Raw genomic sequence first — 16,825 nt, 5'->3', positions numbered from 1 at the left:
CTGCCACTTCAATGGCCTTGATTATTATCTTGCCCAAAGCAAAGTCACATTTCACTCACCGGTCACTAGTTCCAGAACGGAAACTGCTGCCAGTGGTAGCGTGGCCGAGCGGTCTAAGGCGCTGGATTAAGGCTCCAGTCTCTTCGGAGGCAGTGGGTTCGAATCCCACCGCTGCCAGAATTTGTGGCGTGTAATATTTGCGCCCCTTCACCGCGAGCCATGAAGCAGTCGGCTCCCGCTGTGTTGTGATATGACTATTTTGGTGTGGAAAAGAGGTTGAGCTGAGAACGGTGCCTTCAGTTTGTTGGCAAACCGTTGAAGAGTTTGATGTTGCCACTTGTAAATTGAAGGCCAGTTCAACAGGCCTTTTGACGCTGGCTGCATTTGTGTGGGGAAAAATGTCACGTCAGAGGTGGGATTGCAACCCACGCCCCTAGAAAGGGACCGGAATTCGCCGACCTTTGGTCAGTTAAGGATTAACAGTCTTTGAGTCTGGCGCCTCACTCCACTCGGCCTTCCTGACACTATTGTGCCCTTGGCCGTAAGCATCAGTCTGAGCATTGAAAGGCCTCGGTCCACCAAGGCATCGACTCTGGCAACTTTCACATGCTAATACCTGACTTGTTTGGCTCTGGTGCCTTTTATACTGGCAAAATGTGTTAATGTCGGAAGTAAACATTGCAAGTAATTCCCTGCCTGAGGAACGGAGCAGATTTGAGCAGCCTTTGTGTGGAAGAAATCTCATTCTTTGACAGTGGTGCCCTTTTTCTGAGAACCACCACTGTCTGCAGTGGGATTGAAAGCCACAGTACGAGAAAGCAACGTGGAATTCAGCAACGCGGGAGGATAAAAATGTCATGCTTTGAGTCTGCTGCTTTTTAGTGTGGGAATGGGTTGAAAGGAGAAGTCTGATTTTAAACCCTATCCCCGAGAACAGGGTTAGAATGTGATAAGTTTAGAGAGCAAAACAAGTTGGTCTGTGGGCGGTGCGGTGCCTTTCGCTTATTGGCAAACGCCAATAGCGTTGAGGAGCTTGAGGTGACCACTTGCAAATTTAAAGCCAGTTGAGCAGGCTTTTTGACGCTGGCTGGCATTTGTCTGGATAAAAAGTTAATGTCAGAAGTGGGATTCGAACCCACGCCCCTAGAAAGGGACCAGAATACACCAACCTTTGGTAAGGTAAGGATTAACAGTCCTTGAGTCTGGCGCCTTAGACCACTCGGCCATCCTGACAATGGTCGTGCAGCAGCACGCAGGAAAATGTGCTGCAAATTCTGCACACTTACTGAGCAGCCTCACAATTCTTCCTCCTGTGCAAACACACAACGCACACATTCTTACGACAGGACTTAACAGGCAGCGCCAGTCATTAAGTTCATCATCCCTGCAATGCAACCAACATTCAAACACAGGTATTTCTCGCAACAGCTCGCATTTTGTCAGCTATCGGGTAACATTTTCTGTATTGTATTTCGAAAGCGCCTTTCATGACCGAACGACGTCCCAAGGCGCTTTACAGCCAATGAAGTATTGTAAAAGTGAAGGCACTGTTGCAATGTGGGGAACGCCGCAGCCAGTTTGCACACAGCAAGATCCCACAAACGGCAATGTGATCATGACCAGATAATCTGGTTTTGTCAGTGACGTTGATGTCGGAATAAATATTGAATGAAGGTTGTAACTGCTTCGTTCCAACGTGCACCTAATTACTGGTGTTGCCCTGTGGACCTGTATGCTGCAAAATCATTTCTCGAGAGTTTACCGTCTGCCACTTCAATGGCCTTGATTATTATCTTGCCCAAAGCAAAGTCACATTTCACTCACCGGTCACTAGTTCCAGAACGGAAACTGCTGCCAGTGGTAGCGTGGCCGAGCGGTCTAAGGCGCTGGATTAAGGCTCCAGTCTCTTCGGAGGCAGTGGGTTCGAATCCCACCGCTGCCAGAATTTGTGGCGTGTAATATTTGCGCCCCTTCACCGCGAGCCATGAAGCAGTCGGCTCCCGCTGTGTTGTGATATGACTATTTTGGTGTGGAAAAGAGGTTGAGCTGAGAACGGTGCCTTCAGTTTGTTGGCAAACCGTTGAAGAGTTTGATGTTGCCACTTGTAAATTGAAGGCCAGTTCAACAGGCCTTTTGACGCTGGCTGCATTTGTGTGGGGAAAAATGTCACGTCAGAGGTGGGATTGCAACCCACGCCCCTAGAAAGGGACCGGAATTCGCCGACCTTTGGTCAGTTAAGGATTAACAGTCTTTGAGTCTGGCGCCTCACTCCACTCGGCCTTCCTGACACTATTGTGCCCTTGGCCGTAAGCATCAGTCTGAGCATTGAAAGGCCTCGGTCCACCAAGGCATCGACTCTGGCAACTTTCACATGCTAATACCTGACTTGTTTGGCTCTGGTGCCTTTTATACTGGCAAAATGTGTTAATGTCGGAAGTAAACATTGCAAGTAATTCCCTGCCTGAGGAACGGAGCAGATTTGAGCAGCCTTTGTGTGGAAGAAATCTCATTCTTTGACAGTGGTGCCCTTTTTCTGAGAACCACCACTGTCTGCAGTGGGATTGAAAGCCACAGTACGAGAAAGCAACGTGGAATTCAGCAACGCGGGAGGATAAAAATGTCATGCTTTGAGTCTGCTGCTTTTTAGTGTGGGAATGGGTTGAAAGGAGAAGTCTGATTTTAAACCCTATCCCCGAGAACAGGGTTAGAATGTGATAAGTTTAGAGAGCAAAACAAGTTGGTCTGTGGGCGGTGCGGTGCCTTTCGCTTATTGGCAAACGCCAATAGCGTTGAGGAGCTTGAGGTGACCACTTGCAAATTTAAAGCCAGTTGAGCAGGCTTTTTGACGCTGGCTGGCATTTGTCTGGATAAAAAGTTAATGTCAGAAGTGGGATTCGAACCCACGCCCCTAGAAAGGGACCAGAATACACCAACCTTTGGTAAGGTAAGGATTAACAGTCCTTGAGTCTGGCGCCTTAGACCACTCGGCCATCCTGACAATGGTCGTGCAGCAGCTGCAGGAAAATGTGCTGCAAATTCTGCACACTTACTGAGCAGCCTCACAATTCTTCCTCCTGTGCAAACACACAACGCACACATTCTTACGACAGGACTTAACAGGCAGCGCCAGTCATTAAGTTCATCATCCCTGCAATGCAACCAACATTCAAACACAGGTATTTCTCGCAACAGCTCGCATTTTGTCAGCTATCGGGTAACATTTTCTGTATTGTATTTCGAAAGCGCCTTTCATGACCGAACGACGTCCCAAGGCGCTTTACAGCCAATGAAGTATTGTAAAAGTGAAGGCACTGTTGCAATGTGGGGAACGCCGCAGCCAGTTTGCACACAGCAAGATCCCACAAACGGCAATGTGATCATGACCAGATAATCTGGTTTTGTCAGTGACGTTGATGTCGGAATAAATATTGAATGAAGGTTGTAACTGCTTCGTTCCAACGTGCACCTAATTACTGGTGTTGCCCTGTGGACCTGTATGCTGCAAAATCATTTCTCGAGAGTTTACCGTCTGCCACTTCAATGGCCTTGATTATTATCTTGCCCAAAGCAAAGTCACATTTCACTCACCGGTCACTAGTTCCAGAACGGAAACTGCTGCCAGTGGTAGCGTGGCCGAGCGGTCTAAGGCGCTGGATTAAGGCTCCAGTCTCTTCGGAGGCAGTGGGTTCGAATCCCACCGCTGCCAGAATTTGTGGCGTGTAATATTTGCGCCCCTTCACCGCGAGCCATGAAGCAGTCGGCTCCCGCTGTGTTGTGATATGACTATTTTGGTGTGGAAAAGAGGTTGAGCTGAGAACGGTGCCTTCAGTTTGTTGGCAAACCGTTGAAGAGTTTGATGTTGCCACTTGTAAATTGAAGGCCAGTTCAACAGGCCTTTTGACGCTGGCTGCATTTGTGTGGGGAAAAATGTCACGTCAGAGGTGGGATTGCAACCCACGCCCCTAGAAAGGGACCGGAATTCGCCGACCTTTGGTCAGTTAAGGATTAACAGTCTTTGAGTCTGGCGCCTCACTCCACTCGGCCTTCCTGACACTATTGTGCCCTTGGCCGTAAGCATCAGTCTGAGCATTGAAAGGCCTCGGTCCACCAAGGCATCGACTCTGGCAACTTTCACATGCTAATACCTGACTTGTTTGGCTCTGGTGCCTTTTATACTGGCAAAATGTGTTAATGTCGGAAGTAAACATTGCAAGTAATTCCCTGCCTGAGGAACGGAGCAGATTTGAGCAGCCTTTGTGTGGAAGAAATCTCATTCTTTGACAGTGGTGCCCTTTTTCTGAGAACCACCACTGTCTGCAGTGGGATTGAAAGCCACAGTACGAGAAAGCAACGTGGAATTCAGCAACGCGGGAGGATAAAAATGTCATGCTTTGAGTCTGCTGCTTTTTAGTGTGGGAATGGGTTGAAAGGAGAAGTCTGATTTTAAACCCTATCCCCGAGAACAGGGTTAGAATGTGATAAGTTTAGAGAGCAAAACAAGTTGGTCTGTGGGCGGTGCGGTGCCTTTCGCTTATTGGCAAACGCCAATAGCGTTGAGGAGCTTGAGGTGACCACTTGCAAATTTAAAGCCAGTTGAGCAGGCTTTTTGACGCTGGCTGGCATTTGTCTGGATAAAAAGTTAATGTCAGAAGTGGGATTCGAACCCACGCCCCTAGAAAGGGACCAGAATACACCAACCTTTGGTAAGGTAAGGATTAACAGTCCTTGAGTCTGGCGCCTTAGACCACTCGGCCATCCTGACAATGGTCGTGCAGCAGCACGCAGGAAAATGTGCTGCAAATTCTGCACACTTACTGAGCAGCCTCACAATTCTTCCTCCTGTGCAAACACACAACGCACACATTCTTACGACAGGACTTAACAGGCAGCGCCAGTCATTAAGTTCATCATCCCTGCAATGCAACCAACATTCAAACACAGGTATTTCTCGCAACAGCTCGCATTTTGTCAGCTATCGGGTAACATTTTCTGTATTGTATTTCGAAAGCGCCTTTCATGACCGAACGACGTCCCAAGGCGCTTTACAGCCAATGAAGTATTGTAAAAGTGAAGGCACTGTTGCAATGTGGGGAACGCCGCAGCCAGTTTGCACACAGCAAGATCCCACAAACGGCAATGTGATCATGACCAGATAATCTGGTTTTGTCAGTGACGTTGATGTCGGAATAAATATTGAATGAAGGTTGTAACTGCTTCGTTCCAACGTGCACCTAATTACTGGTGTTGCCCTGTGGACCTGTATGCTGCAAAATCATTTCTCGAGAGTTTACCGTCTGCCACTTCAATGGCCTTGATTATTATCTTGCCCAAAGCAAAGTCACATTTCACTCACCGGTCACTAGTTCCAGAACGGAAACTGCTGCCAGTGGTAGCGTGGCCGAGCGGTCTAAGGCGCTGGATTAAGGCTCCAGTCTCTTCGGAGGCAGTGGGTTCGAATCCCACCGCTGCCAGAATTTGTGGCGTGTAATATTTGCGCCCCTTCACCGCGAGCCATGAAGCAGTCGGCTCCCGCTGTGTTGTGATATGACTATTTTGGTGTGGAAAAGAGGTTGAGCTGAGAACGGTGCCTTCAGTTTGTTGGCAAACCGTTGAAGAGTTTGATGTTGCCACTTGTAAATTGAAGGCCAGTTCAACAGGCCTTTTGACGCTGGCTGCATTTGTGTGGGGAAAAATGTCACGTCAGAGGTGGGATTGCAACCCACGCCCCTAGAAAGGGACCGGAATTCGCCGACCTTTGGTCAGTTAAGGATTAACAGTCTTTGAGTCTGGCGCCTCACTCCACTCGGCCTTCCTGACACTATTGTGCCCTTGGCCGTAAGCATCAGTCTGAGCATTGAAAGGCCTCGGTCCACCAAGGCATCGACTCTGGCAACTTTCACATGCTAATACCTGACTTGTTTGGCTCTGGTGCCTTTTATACTGGCAAAATGTGTTAATGTCGGAAGTAAACATTGCAAGTAATTCCCTGCCTGAGGAACGGAGCAGATTTGAGCAGCCTTTGTGTGGAAGAAATCTCATTCTTTGACAGTGGTGCCCTTTTTCTGAGAACCACCACTGTCTGCAGTGGGATTGAAAGCCACAGTACGAGAAAGCAACGTGGAATTCAGCAACGCGGGAGGATAAAAATGTCATGCTTTGAGTCTGCTGCTTTTTAGTGTGGGAATGGGTTGAAAGGAGAAGTCTGATTTTAAACCCTATCCCCGAGAACAGGGTTAGAATGTGATAAGTTTAGAGAGCAAAACAAGTTGGTCTGTGGGCGGTGCGGTGCCTTTCGCTTATTGGCAAACGCCAATAGCGTTGAGGAGCTTGAGGTGACCACTTGCAAATTTAAAGCCAGTTGAGCAGGCTTTTTGACGCTGGCTGGCATTTGTCTGGATAAAAAGTTAATGTCAGAAGTGGGATTCGAACCCACGCCCCTAGAAAGGGACCAGAATACACCAACCTTTGGTAAGGTAAGGATTAACAGTCCTTGAGTCTGGCGCCTTAGACCACTCGGCCATCCTGACAATGGTCGTGCAGCAGCTGCAGGAAAATGTGCTGCAAATTCTGCACACTTACTGAGCAGCCTCACAATTCTTCCTCCTGTGCAAACACACAACGCACACATTCTTACGACAGGACTTAACAGGCAGCGCCAGTCATTAAGTTCATCATCCCTGCAATGCAACCAACATTCAAACACAGGTATTTCTCGCAACAGCTCGCATTTTGTCAGCTATCGGGTAACATTTTCTGTATTGTATTTCGAAAGCGCCTTTCATGACCGAACGACGTCCCAAGGCGCTTTACAGCCAATGAAGTATTGTAAAAGTGAAGGCACTGTTGCAATGTGGGGAACGCCGCAGCCAGTTTGCACACAGCAAGATCCCACAAACGGCAATGTGATCATGACCAGATAATCTGGTTTTGTCAGTGACGTTGATGTCGGAATAAATATTGAATGAAGGTTGTAACTGCTTCGTTCCAACGTGCACCTAATTACTGGTGTTGCCCTGTGGACCTGTATGCTGCAAAATCATTTCTCGAGAGTTTACCGTCTGCCACTTCAATGGCCTTGATTATTATCTTGCCCAAAGCAAAGTCACATTTCACTCACCGGTCACTAGTTCCAGAACGGAAACTGCTGCCAGTGGTAGCGTGGCCGAGCGGTCTAAGGCGCTGGATTAAGGCTCCAGTCTCTTCGGAGGCAGTGGCTTCGAATCCCACCGCTGCCAGAATTTGTGGCGTGTAATATTTGCGCCCCTTCACCGCGAGCCATGAAGCAGTCGGCTCCCGCTGTGTTGTGATATGACTATTTTGGTGTGGAAAAGAGGTTGAGCTGAGAACGGTGCCTTCAGTTTGTTGGCAAACCGTTGAAGAGTTTGATGTTGCCACTTGTAAATTGAAGGCCAGTTCAACAGGCCTTTTGACGCTGGCTGCATTTGTGTGGGGAAAAATGTCACGTCAGAGGTGGGATTGCAACCCACGCCCCTAGAAAGGGACCGGAATTCGCCGACCTTTGGTCAGTTAAGGATTAACAGTCTTTGAGTCTGGCGCCTCACTCCACTCGGCCTTCCTGACACTATTGTGCCCTTGGCCGTAAGCATCAGTCTGAGCATTGAAAGGCCTCGGTCCACCAAGGCATCGACTCTGGCAACTTTCACATGCTAATACCTGACTTGTTTGGCTCTGGTGCCTTTTATACTGGCAAAATGTGTTAATGTCGGAAGTAAACATTGCAAGTAATTCCCTGCCTGAGGAACGGAGCAGATTTGAGCAGCCTTTGTGTGGAAGAAATCTCATTCTTTGACAGTGGTGCCCTTTTTCTGAGAACCACCACTGTCTGCAGTGGGATTGAAAGCCACAGTACGAGAAAGCAACGTGGAATTCAGCAACGCGGGAGGATAAAAATGTCATGCTTTGAGTCTGCTGCTTTTTAGTGTGGGAATGGGTTGAAAGGAGAAGTCTGATTTTAAACCCTATCCCCGAGAACAGGGTTAGAATGTGATAAGTTTAGAGAGCAAAACAAGTTGGTCTGTGGGCGGTGCGGTGCCTTTCGCTTATTGGCAAACGCCAATAGCGTTGAGGAGCTTGAGGTGACCACTTGCAAATTTAAAGCCAGTTGAGCAGGCTTTTTGACGCTGGCTGGCATTTGTCTGGATAAAAAGTTAATGTCAGAAGTGGGATTCGAACCCACGCCCCTAGAAAGGGACCAGAATACACCAACCTTTGGTAAGGTAAGGATTAACAGTCCTTGAGTCTGGCGCCTTAGACCACTCGGCCATCCTGACAATGGTCGTGCAGCAGCTGCAGGAAAATGTGCTGCAAATTCTGCACACTTACTGAGCAGCCTCACAATTCTTCCTCCTGTGCAAACACACAACGCACACTGTGCAAACACACAACGCACACATTCTTACGACAGGACTTAACAGGCAGCGCCAGTCATTAAGTTCATCATCCCTGCAATGCAACCAACATTCAAACACAGGTATTTCTCGCAACAGCTCGCATTTTGTCAGCTATCGGGTAACATTTTCTGTATTGTATTTCGAAAGCGCCTTTCATGACCGAACGACGTCCCAAGGCGCTTCACAGCCAATGAAGTATTGTAAAAGTGAAGGCACTGTTGCAATGTGGGGAACGCCGCAGCCAGTTTGCACACAGCAAGATCCCACAAACGGCAATGTGATCATGACCAGATAATCTGGTTTTGTCAGTGACGTTGATGTCGGAATAAATATTGAATGAAGGTTGTAACTGCTTCGTTCCAACGTGCACCTAATTACTGGTGTTGCCCTGTGGACCTGTATGCTGCAAAATCATTTCTCGAGAGTTTACCGTCTGCCACTTCAATGGCCTTGATTATTATCTTGCCCAAAGCAAAGTCACATTTCACTCACCGGTCACTAGTTCCAGAACGGAAACTGCTGCCAGTGGTAGCGTGGCCGAGCGGTCTAAGGCGCTGGATTAAGGCTCCAGTCTCTTCGGAGGCAGTGGGTTCGAATCCCACCGCTGCCAGAATTTGTGGCGTGTAATATTTGCGCCCCTTCACCGCGAGCCATGAAGCAGTCGGCTCCTGCTGTGTTGTGATATGACTATTTTGGTGTGGAAAAGAGGTTGAGCTGAGAACGGTGCCTTCAGTTTGTTGGCAAACCGTTGAAGAGTTTGATGTTGCCACTTGTAAATTGAAGGCCAGTTCAACAGGCCTTTTGACGCTGGCTGCATTTGTGTGGGGAAAAATGTCACGTCAGAGGTGGGATTGCAACCCACGCCCCTAGAAAGGGACCGGAATTCGCCGACCTTTGGTCAGTTAAGGATTAACAGTCTTTGAGTCTGGCGCCTCACTCCACTCGGCCTTCCTGACACTATTGTGCCCTTGGCCGTAAGCATCAGTCTGAGCATTGAAAGGCCTCGGTCCACCAAGGCATCGACTCTGGCAACTTTCACATGCTAATACCTGACTTGTTTGGCTCTGGTGCCTTTTATACTGGCAAAATGTGTTAATGTCGGAAGTAAACATTGCAAGTAATTCCCTGCCTGAGGAACGGAGCAGATTTGAGCAGCCTTTGTGTGGAAGAAATCTCATTCTTTGACAGTGGTGCCCTTTTTCTGAGAACCACCACTGTCTGCAGTGGGATTGAAAGCCACAGTACGAGAAAGCAACGTGGAATTCAGCAACGCGGGAGGATAAAAATGTCATGCTTTGAGTCTGCTGCTTTTTAGTGTGGGAATGGGTTGAAAGGAGAAGTCTGATTTTAAACCCTATCCCCGAGAACAGGGTTAGAATGTGATAAGTTTAGAGAGCAAAACAAGTTGGTCTGTGGGCGGTGCGGTGCCTTTCGCTTATTGGCAAACGCCAATAGCGTTGAGGAGCTTGAGGTGACCACTTGCAAATTTAAAGCCAGTTGAGCAGGCTTTTTGACGCTGGCTGGCATTTGTCTGGATAAAAAGTTAATGTCAGAAGTGGGATTCGAACCCACGCCCCTAGAAAGGGACCAGAATACACCAACCTTTGGTAAGGTAAGGATTAACAGTCCTTGAGTCTGGCGCCTTAGACCACTCGGCCATCCTGACAATGGTCGTGCAGCAGCTGCAGGAAAATGTGCTGCAAATTCTGCACACTTACTGAGCAGCCTCACAATTCTTCCTCCTGTGCAAACACACAACGCACACATTCTTACGACAGGACTTAACAGGCAGCGCCAGTCATTAAGTTCATCATCCCTGCAATGCAACCAACATTCAAACACAGGTATTTCTCGCAACAGCTCGCATTTTGTCAGCTATCGGGTAACATTTTCTGTATTGTATTTCGAAAGCGCCTTTCATGACCGAACGACGTCCCAAGGCGCTTTACAGCCAATGAAGTATTGTAAAAGTGAAGGCACTGTTGCAATGTGGGGAACGCCGCAGCCAGTTTGCACACAGCAAGATCCCACAAACGGCAATGTGATCATGACCAGATAATCTGGTTTTGTCAGTGACGTTGATGTCGGAATAAATATTGAATGAAGGTTGTAACTGCTTCGTTCCAACGTGCACCTAATTACTGGTGTTGCCCTGTGGACCTGTATGCTGCAAAATCATTTCTCGAGAGTTTACCGTCTGCCACTTCAATGGCCTTGATTATTATCTTGCCCAAAGCAAAGTCACATTTCACTCACCGGTCACTAGTTCCAGAACGGAAACTGCTGCCAGTGGTAGCGTGGCCGAGCGGTCTAAGGCGCTGGATTAAGGCTCCAGTCTCTTCGGAGGCAGTGGGTTCGAATCCCACCGCTGCCAGAATTTGTGGCGTGTAATATTTGCGCCCCTTCACCGCGAGCCATGAAGCAGTCGGCTCCCGCTGTGTTGTGATATGACTATTTTGGTGTGGAAAAGAGGTTGAGCTGAGAACGGTGCCTTCAGTTTGTTGGCAAACCGTTGAAGAGTTTGATGTTGCCACTTGTAAATTGAAGGCCAGTTCAACAGGCCTTTTGACGCTGGCTGCATTTGTGTGGGGAAAAATGTCACGTCAGAGGTGGGATTGCAACCCACGCCCCTAGAAAGGGACCGGAATTCGCCGACCTTTGGTCAGTTAAGGATTAACAGTCTTTGAGTCTGGCGCCTCACTCCACTCGGCCTTCCTGACACTATTGTGCCCTTGGCCGTAAGCATCAGTCTGAGCATTGAAAGGCCTCGGTCCACCAAGGCATCGACTCTGGCAACTTTCACATGCTAATACCTGACTTGTTTGGCTCTGGTGCCTTTTATACTGGCAAAATGTGTTAATGTCGGAAGTAAACATTGCAAGTAATTCCCTGCCTGAGGAACGGAGCAGATTTGAGCAGCCTTTGTGTGGAAGAAATCTCATTCTTTGACAGTGGTGCCCTTTTTCTGAGAACCACCACTGTCTGCAGTGGGATTGAAAGCCACAGTACGAGAAAGCAACGTGGAATTCAGCAACGCGGGAGGATAAAAATGTCATGCTTTGAGTCTGCTGCTTTTTAGTGTGGGAATGGGTTGAAAGGAGAAGTCTGATTTTAAACCCTATCCCCGAGAACAGGGTTAGAATGTGATAAGTTTAGAGAGCAAAACAAGTTGGTCTGTGGGCGGTGCGGTGCCTTTCGCTTATTGGCAAACGCCAATAGCGTTGAGGAGCTTGAGGTGACCACTTGCAAATTTAAAGCCAGTTGAGCAGGCTTTTTGACGCTGGCTGGCATTTGTCTGGATAAAAAGTTAATGTCAGAAGTGGGATTCGAACCCACGCCCCTAGAAAGGGACCAGAATACACCAACCTTTGGTAAGGTAAGGATTAACAGTCCTTGAGTCTGGCGCCTTAGACCACTCGGCCATCCTGACAATGGTCGTGCAGCAGCTGCAGGAAAATGTGCTGCAAATTCTGCACACTTACTGAGCAGCATCACAATTCTTCCTCCTGTGCAAACACACAACGCACACATTCTTACGACAGGACTTAACAGGCAGCGCCAGTCATTAAGTTCATCATCCCTGCAATGCAACCAACATTCAAACACAGGTATTTCTCGCAACAGCTCGCATTTTGTCAGCTATCGGGTAACATTTTCTGTATTGTATTTCGAAAGCGCCTTTCATGACCGAACGACGTCCCAAGGCACTTCACAGCCAATGAAGTATTGTAAAAGTGAAGGCACTGTTGCAATGTGGGGAACGCCGCAGCCAGTTTGCACACAGCAAGATCCCACAAACGGCAATGTGATCATGACCAGATAATCTGGTTTTGTCAGTGACGTTGATGTCGGAATAAATATTGAATGAAGGTTGTAACTGCTTCGTTCCAACGTGCACCTAATTACTGGTGTTGCCCTGTGGACCTGTATGCTGCAAAATCATTTCTCGAGAGTTTACCGTCTGCCACTTCAATGGCCTTGATTATTATCTTGCCCAAAGCAAAGTCACATTTCACTCACCGGTCACTAGTTCCAGAACGGAAACTGCTGCCAGTGGTAGCGTGGCCGAGCGGTCTAAGGCGCTGGATTAAGGCTCCAGTCTCTTCGGAGGCAGTGGGTTCGAATCCCACCGCTGCCAGAATTTGTGGCGTGTAATATTTGCGCCCCTTCACCGCGAGCCATGAAGCAGTCGGCTCCCGCTGTGTTGTGATATGACTATTTTGGTGTGGAAAAGAGGTTGAGCTGAGAACGGTGCCTTCAGTTTGTTGGCAAACCGTTGAAGAGTTTGATGTTGCCACTTGTAAATTGAAGGCCAGTTCAACAGGCCTTTTGACGCTGGCTGCATTTGTGTGGGGAAAAATGTCACGTCAGAGGTGGGATTGCAACCCACGCCCCTAGAAAGGGACCGGAATTCGCCGACCTTTGGTCAGTTAAGGATTAACAGTCTTTGAGTCTGGCGCCTCACTCCACTCGGCCTTCCTGACACTATTGTGCCCTTGGCCGTAAGCATCAGTCTGAGCATTGAAAGGCCTCGGTCCACCAAGGCATCGACTCTGGCAACTTTCACATGCTAATACCTGACTTGTTTGGCTCTGGTGCCTTTTATACTGGCAAAATGTGTTAATGTCGGAAGTAAACATTGCAAGTAATTCCCTGCCTGAGGAACGGAGCAGATTTGAGCAGCCTTTGTGTGGAAGAAATCTCATTCTTTGACAGTGGTGCCCTTTTTCTGAGAACCACCACTGTCTGCAGTGGGATTGAAAGCCACAGTACGAGAAAGCAACGTGGAATTCAGCAACGCGGGAGGATAAAAATGTCATGCTTTGAGTCTGCTGCTTTTTAGTGTGGGAATGGGTTGAAAGGAGAAGTCTGATTTTAAACCCTATCCCCGAGAACAGGGTTAGAATGTGATAAGTTTAGAGAGCAAAACAAGTTGGTCTGTGGGCGGTGCGGTGCCTTTCGCTTATTGGCAAACGCCAATAGCGTTGAGGAGCTTGAGGTGACCACTTGCAAATTTAAAGCCAGTTGAGCAGGCTTTTTGACGCTGGCTGGCATTTGTCTGGATAAAAAGTTAATGTCAGAAGTGGGATTCGAACCCACGCCCCTAGAAAGGGACCAGAATACACCAACCTTTGGTAAGGTAAGGATTAACAGTCCTTGAGTCTGGCGCCTTAGACCACTCGGCCATCCTGACAATGGTCGTGCAGCAGCTGCAGGAAAATGTGCTGCAAATTCTGCACACTTACTGAGCAGCCTCACAATTCTTCCTCCTGTGCAAACACACAACGCACACATTCTTACGACAGGACTTAACAGGCAGCGCCAGTCATTAAGTTCATCATCCCTGCAATGCAACCAACATTCAAACACAGGTATTTCTCGCAACAGCTCGCATTTTGTCAGCTATCGGGTAACATTTTCTGTATTGTATTTCGAAAGCGCCTTTCATGACCGAACGACGTCCCAAGGCGCTTCACAGCCAATGAAGTATTGTAAAAGTGAAGGCACTGTTGCAATGTGGGGAACGCCGCAGCCAGTTTGCACACAGCAAGATCCCACAAACGGCAATGTGATCATGACCAGATAATCTGGTTTTGTCAGTGACGTTGATGTCGGAATAAATATTGAATGAAGGTTGTAACTGCTTCGTTCCAACGTGCACCTAATTACTGGTGTTGCCCTGTGGACCTGTATGCTGCAAAATCATTTCTCGAGAGTTTACCGTCTGCCACTTCAATGGCCTTGATTATTATCTTGCCCAAAGCAAAGTCACATTTCACTCACCGGTCACTAGTTCCAGAACGGAAACTGCTGCCAGTGGTAGCGTGGCCGAGCGGTCTAAGGCGCTGGATTAAGGCTCCAGTCTCTTCGGAGGCAGTGGGTTCGAATCCCACCGCTGCCAGAATTTGTGGCGTGTAATATTTGCGCCCCTTCACCGCGAGCCATGAAGCAGTCGGCTCCCGCTGTGTTGTGATATGACTATTTTGGTGTGGAAAAGAGGTTGAGCTGAGAACGGTGCCTTCAGTTTGTTGGCAAACCGTTGAAGAGTTTGATGTTGCCACTTGTAAATTGAAGGCCAGTTCAACAGGCCTTTTGACGCTGGCTGCATTTGTGTGGGGAAAAATGTCACGTCAGAGGTGGGATTGCAACCCACGCCCCTAGAAAGGGACCGGAATTCGCCGACCTTTGGTCAGTTAAGGATTAACAGTCTTTGAGTCTGGCGCCTCACTCCACTCGGCCTTCCTGACACTATTGTGCCCTTGGCCGTAAGCATCAGTCTGAGCATTGAAAGGCCTCGGTCCACCAAGGCATCGACTCTGGCAACTTTCACATGCTAATACCTGACTTGTTTGGCTCTGGTGCCTTTTATACTGGCAAAATGTGTTAATGTCGGAAGTAAACATTGCAAGTAATTCCCTGCCTGAGGAACGGAGCAGATTTGAGCAGCCTTTGTGTGGAAGAAATCTCATTCTTTGACAGTGGTGCCCTTTTTCTGAGAACCACCACTGTCTGCAGTGGGATTGAAAGCCACAGTACGAGAAAGCAACGTGGAATTCAGCAACGCGGGAGGATAAAAATGTCATGCTTTGAGTCTGCTGCTTTTTAGTGTGGGAATGGGTTGAAAGGAGAAGTCTGATTTTAAACCCTATCCCCGAGAACAGGGTTAGAATGTGATAAGTTTAGAGAGCAAAACAAGTTGGTCTGTGGGCGGTGCGGTGCCTTTCGCTTATTGGCAAACGCCAATAGCGTTGAGGAGCTTGAGGTGACCACTTGCAAATTTAAAGCCAGTTGAGCAGGCTTTTTGACGCTGGCTGGCATTTGTCTGGATAAAAAGTTAATGTCAGAAGTGGGATTCGAACCCACGCCCCTAGAAAGGGACCAGAATACACCAACCTTTGGTAAGGTAAGGATTAACAGTCCTTGAGTCTGGCGCCTTAGACCACTCGGCCATCCTGACAATGGTCGTGCAGCAGCTGCAGGAAAATGTGCTGCAAATTCTGCACACTTACTGAGCAGCCTCACAATTCTTCCTCCTGTGCAAACACACAACGCACACATTCTTACGACAGGACTTAACAGGCAGCGCCAGTCATTAAGTTCATCATCCCTGCAATGCAACCAACATTCAAACACAGGTATTTCTCGCAACAGCTCGCATTTTGTCAGCTATCGGGTAACATTTTCTGTATTGTATTTCGAAAGCGCCTTTCATGACCGAACGACGTCCCAAGGCGCTTCACAGCCAATGAAGTATTGTAAAAGTGAAGGCACTGTTGCAATGTGGGGAACGCCGCAGCCAGTTTGCACACAGCAAGATCCCACAAACGGCAATGTGATCATGACCAGATAATCTGGTTTTGTCAGTGACGTTGATGTCGGAATAAATATTGAATGAAGGTTGTAACTGCTTCGTTCCAACGTGCACCTAATTACTGGTGTTGCCCTGTGGACCTGTATGCTGCAAAATCATTTCTCGAGAGTTTACCGTCTGCCACTTCAATGGCCTTGATTATTATCTTGCCCAAAGCAAAGTCACATTTCACTCACCGGTCACTAGTTCCAGAACGGAAACTGCTGCCAGTGGTAGCGTGGCCGAGCGGTCTAAGGCGCTGGATTAAGGCTCCAGTCTCTTCGGAGGCAGTGGGTTCGAATCCCACCGCTGCCAGAATTTGTGGCGTGTAATATTTGCGCCCCTTCACCGCGAGCCATGAAGCAGTCGGCTCCCGCTGTGTTGTGATATGACTATTTTGGTGTGGAAAAGAGGTTGAGCTGAGAACGGTGCCTTCAGTTTGTTGGCAAACCGTTGAAGAGTTTGATGTTGCCACTTGTAAATTGAAGGCCAGTTCAACAGGCCTTTTGACGCTGGCTGCATTTGTGTGGGGAAAAATGTCACGTCAGAGGTGGGATTGCAACCCACGCCCCTAGAAAGGGACCGGAATTCGCCGACCTTTGGTCAGTTAAGGATTAACAGTCTTTGAGTCTGGCGCCTCACTCCACTCGGCCTTCCTGACACTATTGTGCCCTTGGCCGTAAGCATCAGTCTGAGCATTGAAAGGCCTCGGTCCACCAAGGCATCGACTCTGGCAACTTTCACATGCTAATACCTGACTTGTTTGGCTCTGGTGCCTTTTATACTGGCAAAATGTGTTAATGTCGGAAGTAAACATTGCAAGTAATTCCCTGCCTGAGGAACGGAGCAGATTTGAGCAGCCTTTGTGTGGAAGAAATCTCATTCTTTGACAGTGGTGCCCTTTTTCTGAGAACCACCACTGTCTGCAGTGGGATTGAAAGCCACAGTACGAGAAAGCAACGTGGAATTCAGCAACGCGGGAGGATAAAAATGTCATGCTTTGAGTCTGCTGCTTTTTAGTGTGGGAATGGGTTGAAAGGAGAAGTCTGATTTTAAACCCTAT

At 48.3% G+C, this 16,825-nt stretch overlaps 19 non-coding genes across 19 annotated transcripts; 10 read left to right on the top strand and 9 right to left on the bottom strand.

Annotated features, from left to right (window-relative positions):
* The first annotated feature begins 94 nt into the window (after positions 1-94).
* Positions 95-177, top strand: trnal-aag (transfer RNA leucine (anticodon AAG)). Its single transcript has one exon. It is a non-coding gene; the product is annotated as a tRNA-Leu (tRNA).
* Positions 178-1,114: 937 nt separating this feature from the next.
* On the bottom strand, positions 1,115-1,233 carry trnal-caa (transfer RNA leucine (anticodon CAA)). The gene is made up of 2 exons: positions 1,196-1,233; positions 1,115-1,160 (listed from the first exon to the last, which is right to left on the bottom strand). It is a non-coding gene; the product is annotated as a tRNA-Leu (tRNA).
* Positions 1,234-1,859: 626 nt separating this feature from the next.
* Positions 1,860-1,942, top strand: trnal-aag (transfer RNA leucine (anticodon AAG)). Its single transcript has one exon. It is a non-coding gene; the product is annotated as a tRNA-Leu (tRNA).
* A 937-nt stretch (positions 1,943-2,879) lies between these two features.
* On the bottom strand, positions 2,880-2,998 carry trnal-caa (transfer RNA leucine (anticodon CAA)). Its single transcript has 2 exons — positions 2,961-2,998; positions 2,880-2,925 (listed from the first exon to the last, which is right to left on the bottom strand). It is a non-coding gene; the product is annotated as a tRNA-Leu (tRNA).
* Positions 2,999-3,623: 625 nt separating this feature from the next.
* On the top strand, positions 3,624-3,706 carry trnal-aag (transfer RNA leucine (anticodon AAG)). Its single transcript has one exon. It is a non-coding gene; the product is annotated as a tRNA-Leu (tRNA).
* A 937-nt stretch (positions 3,707-4,643) lies between these two features.
* On the bottom strand, positions 4,644-4,762 carry trnal-caa (transfer RNA leucine (anticodon CAA)). Its single transcript has 2 exons — positions 4,725-4,762; positions 4,644-4,689 (listed from the first exon to the last, which is right to left on the bottom strand). It is a non-coding gene; the product is annotated as a tRNA-Leu (tRNA).
* Positions 4,763-5,388: 626 nt separating this feature from the next.
* On the top strand, positions 5,389-5,471 carry trnal-aag (transfer RNA leucine (anticodon AAG)). Its single transcript has one exon. It is a non-coding gene; the product is annotated as a tRNA-Leu (tRNA).
* Positions 5,472-6,408: 937 nt separating this feature from the next.
* On the bottom strand, positions 6,409-6,527 carry trnal-caa (transfer RNA leucine (anticodon CAA)). Its single transcript has 2 exons — positions 6,490-6,527; positions 6,409-6,454 (listed from the first exon to the last, which is right to left on the bottom strand). It is a non-coding gene; the product is annotated as a tRNA-Leu (tRNA).
* Positions 6,528-7,152: 625 nt separating this feature from the next.
* Positions 7,153-7,235, top strand: trnal-aag (transfer RNA leucine (anticodon AAG)). The gene has a single exon. It is a non-coding gene; the product is annotated as a tRNA-Leu (tRNA).
* Positions 7,236-8,172: 937 nt separating this feature from the next.
* Positions 8,173-8,291, bottom strand: trnal-caa (transfer RNA leucine (anticodon CAA)). The gene is made up of 2 exons: positions 8,254-8,291; positions 8,173-8,218 (listed from the first exon to the last, which is right to left on the bottom strand). It is a non-coding gene; the product is annotated as a tRNA-Leu (tRNA).
* Positions 8,292-8,938: 647 nt separating this feature from the next.
* Positions 8,939-9,021, top strand: trnal-aag (transfer RNA leucine (anticodon AAG)). Its single transcript has one exon. It is a non-coding gene; the product is annotated as a tRNA-Leu (tRNA).
* Positions 9,022-9,958: 937 nt separating this feature from the next.
* trnal-caa (transfer RNA leucine (anticodon CAA)) lies at positions 9,959-10,077 on the bottom strand. Its single transcript has 2 exons — positions 10,040-10,077; positions 9,959-10,004 (listed from the first exon to the last, which is right to left on the bottom strand). It is a non-coding gene; the product is annotated as a tRNA-Leu (tRNA).
* A 625-nt stretch (positions 10,078-10,702) lies between these two features.
* On the top strand, positions 10,703-10,785 carry trnal-aag (transfer RNA leucine (anticodon AAG)). The gene has a single exon. It is a non-coding gene; the product is annotated as a tRNA-Leu (tRNA).
* A 937-nt stretch (positions 10,786-11,722) lies between these two features.
* Positions 11,723-11,841, bottom strand: trnal-caa (transfer RNA leucine (anticodon CAA)). The gene is made up of 2 exons: positions 11,804-11,841; positions 11,723-11,768 (listed from the first exon to the last, which is right to left on the bottom strand). It is a non-coding gene; the product is annotated as a tRNA-Leu (tRNA).
* A 625-nt stretch (positions 11,842-12,466) lies between these two features.
* Positions 12,467-12,549, top strand: trnal-aag (transfer RNA leucine (anticodon AAG)). The gene has a single exon. It is a non-coding gene; the product is annotated as a tRNA-Leu (tRNA).
* A 937-nt stretch (positions 12,550-13,486) lies between these two features.
* trnal-caa (transfer RNA leucine (anticodon CAA)) lies at positions 13,487-13,605 on the bottom strand. Its single transcript has 2 exons — positions 13,568-13,605; positions 13,487-13,532 (listed from the first exon to the last, which is right to left on the bottom strand). It is a non-coding gene; the product is annotated as a tRNA-Leu (tRNA).
* A 625-nt stretch (positions 13,606-14,230) lies between these two features.
* On the top strand, positions 14,231-14,313 carry trnal-aag (transfer RNA leucine (anticodon AAG)). Its single transcript has one exon. It is a non-coding gene; the product is annotated as a tRNA-Leu (tRNA).
* A 937-nt stretch (positions 14,314-15,250) lies between these two features.
* trnal-caa (transfer RNA leucine (anticodon CAA)) lies at positions 15,251-15,369 on the bottom strand. The gene is made up of 2 exons: positions 15,332-15,369; positions 15,251-15,296 (listed from the first exon to the last, which is right to left on the bottom strand). It is a non-coding gene; the product is annotated as a tRNA-Leu (tRNA).
* Positions 15,370-15,994: 625 nt separating this feature from the next.
* Positions 15,995-16,077, top strand: trnal-aag (transfer RNA leucine (anticodon AAG)). Its single transcript has one exon. It is a non-coding gene; the product is annotated as a tRNA-Leu (tRNA).
* The last annotated feature ends 748 nt before the right edge of the window (positions 16,078-16,825 follow it).

This window comes from Pristiophorus japonicus, chromosome 8 (genome assembly GCF_044704955.1).
Source record: "Pristiophorus japonicus isolate sPriJap1 chromosome 8, sPriJap1.hap1, whole genome shotgun sequence".
NCBI lineage: Eukaryota > Metazoa > Chordata > Chondrichthyes > Pristiophoridae > Pristiophorus > Pristiophorus japonicus.
Note: the sequence above shows the minus strand (reverse complement) of the source record. Positions and strands in the feature narration are given on the sequence as shown.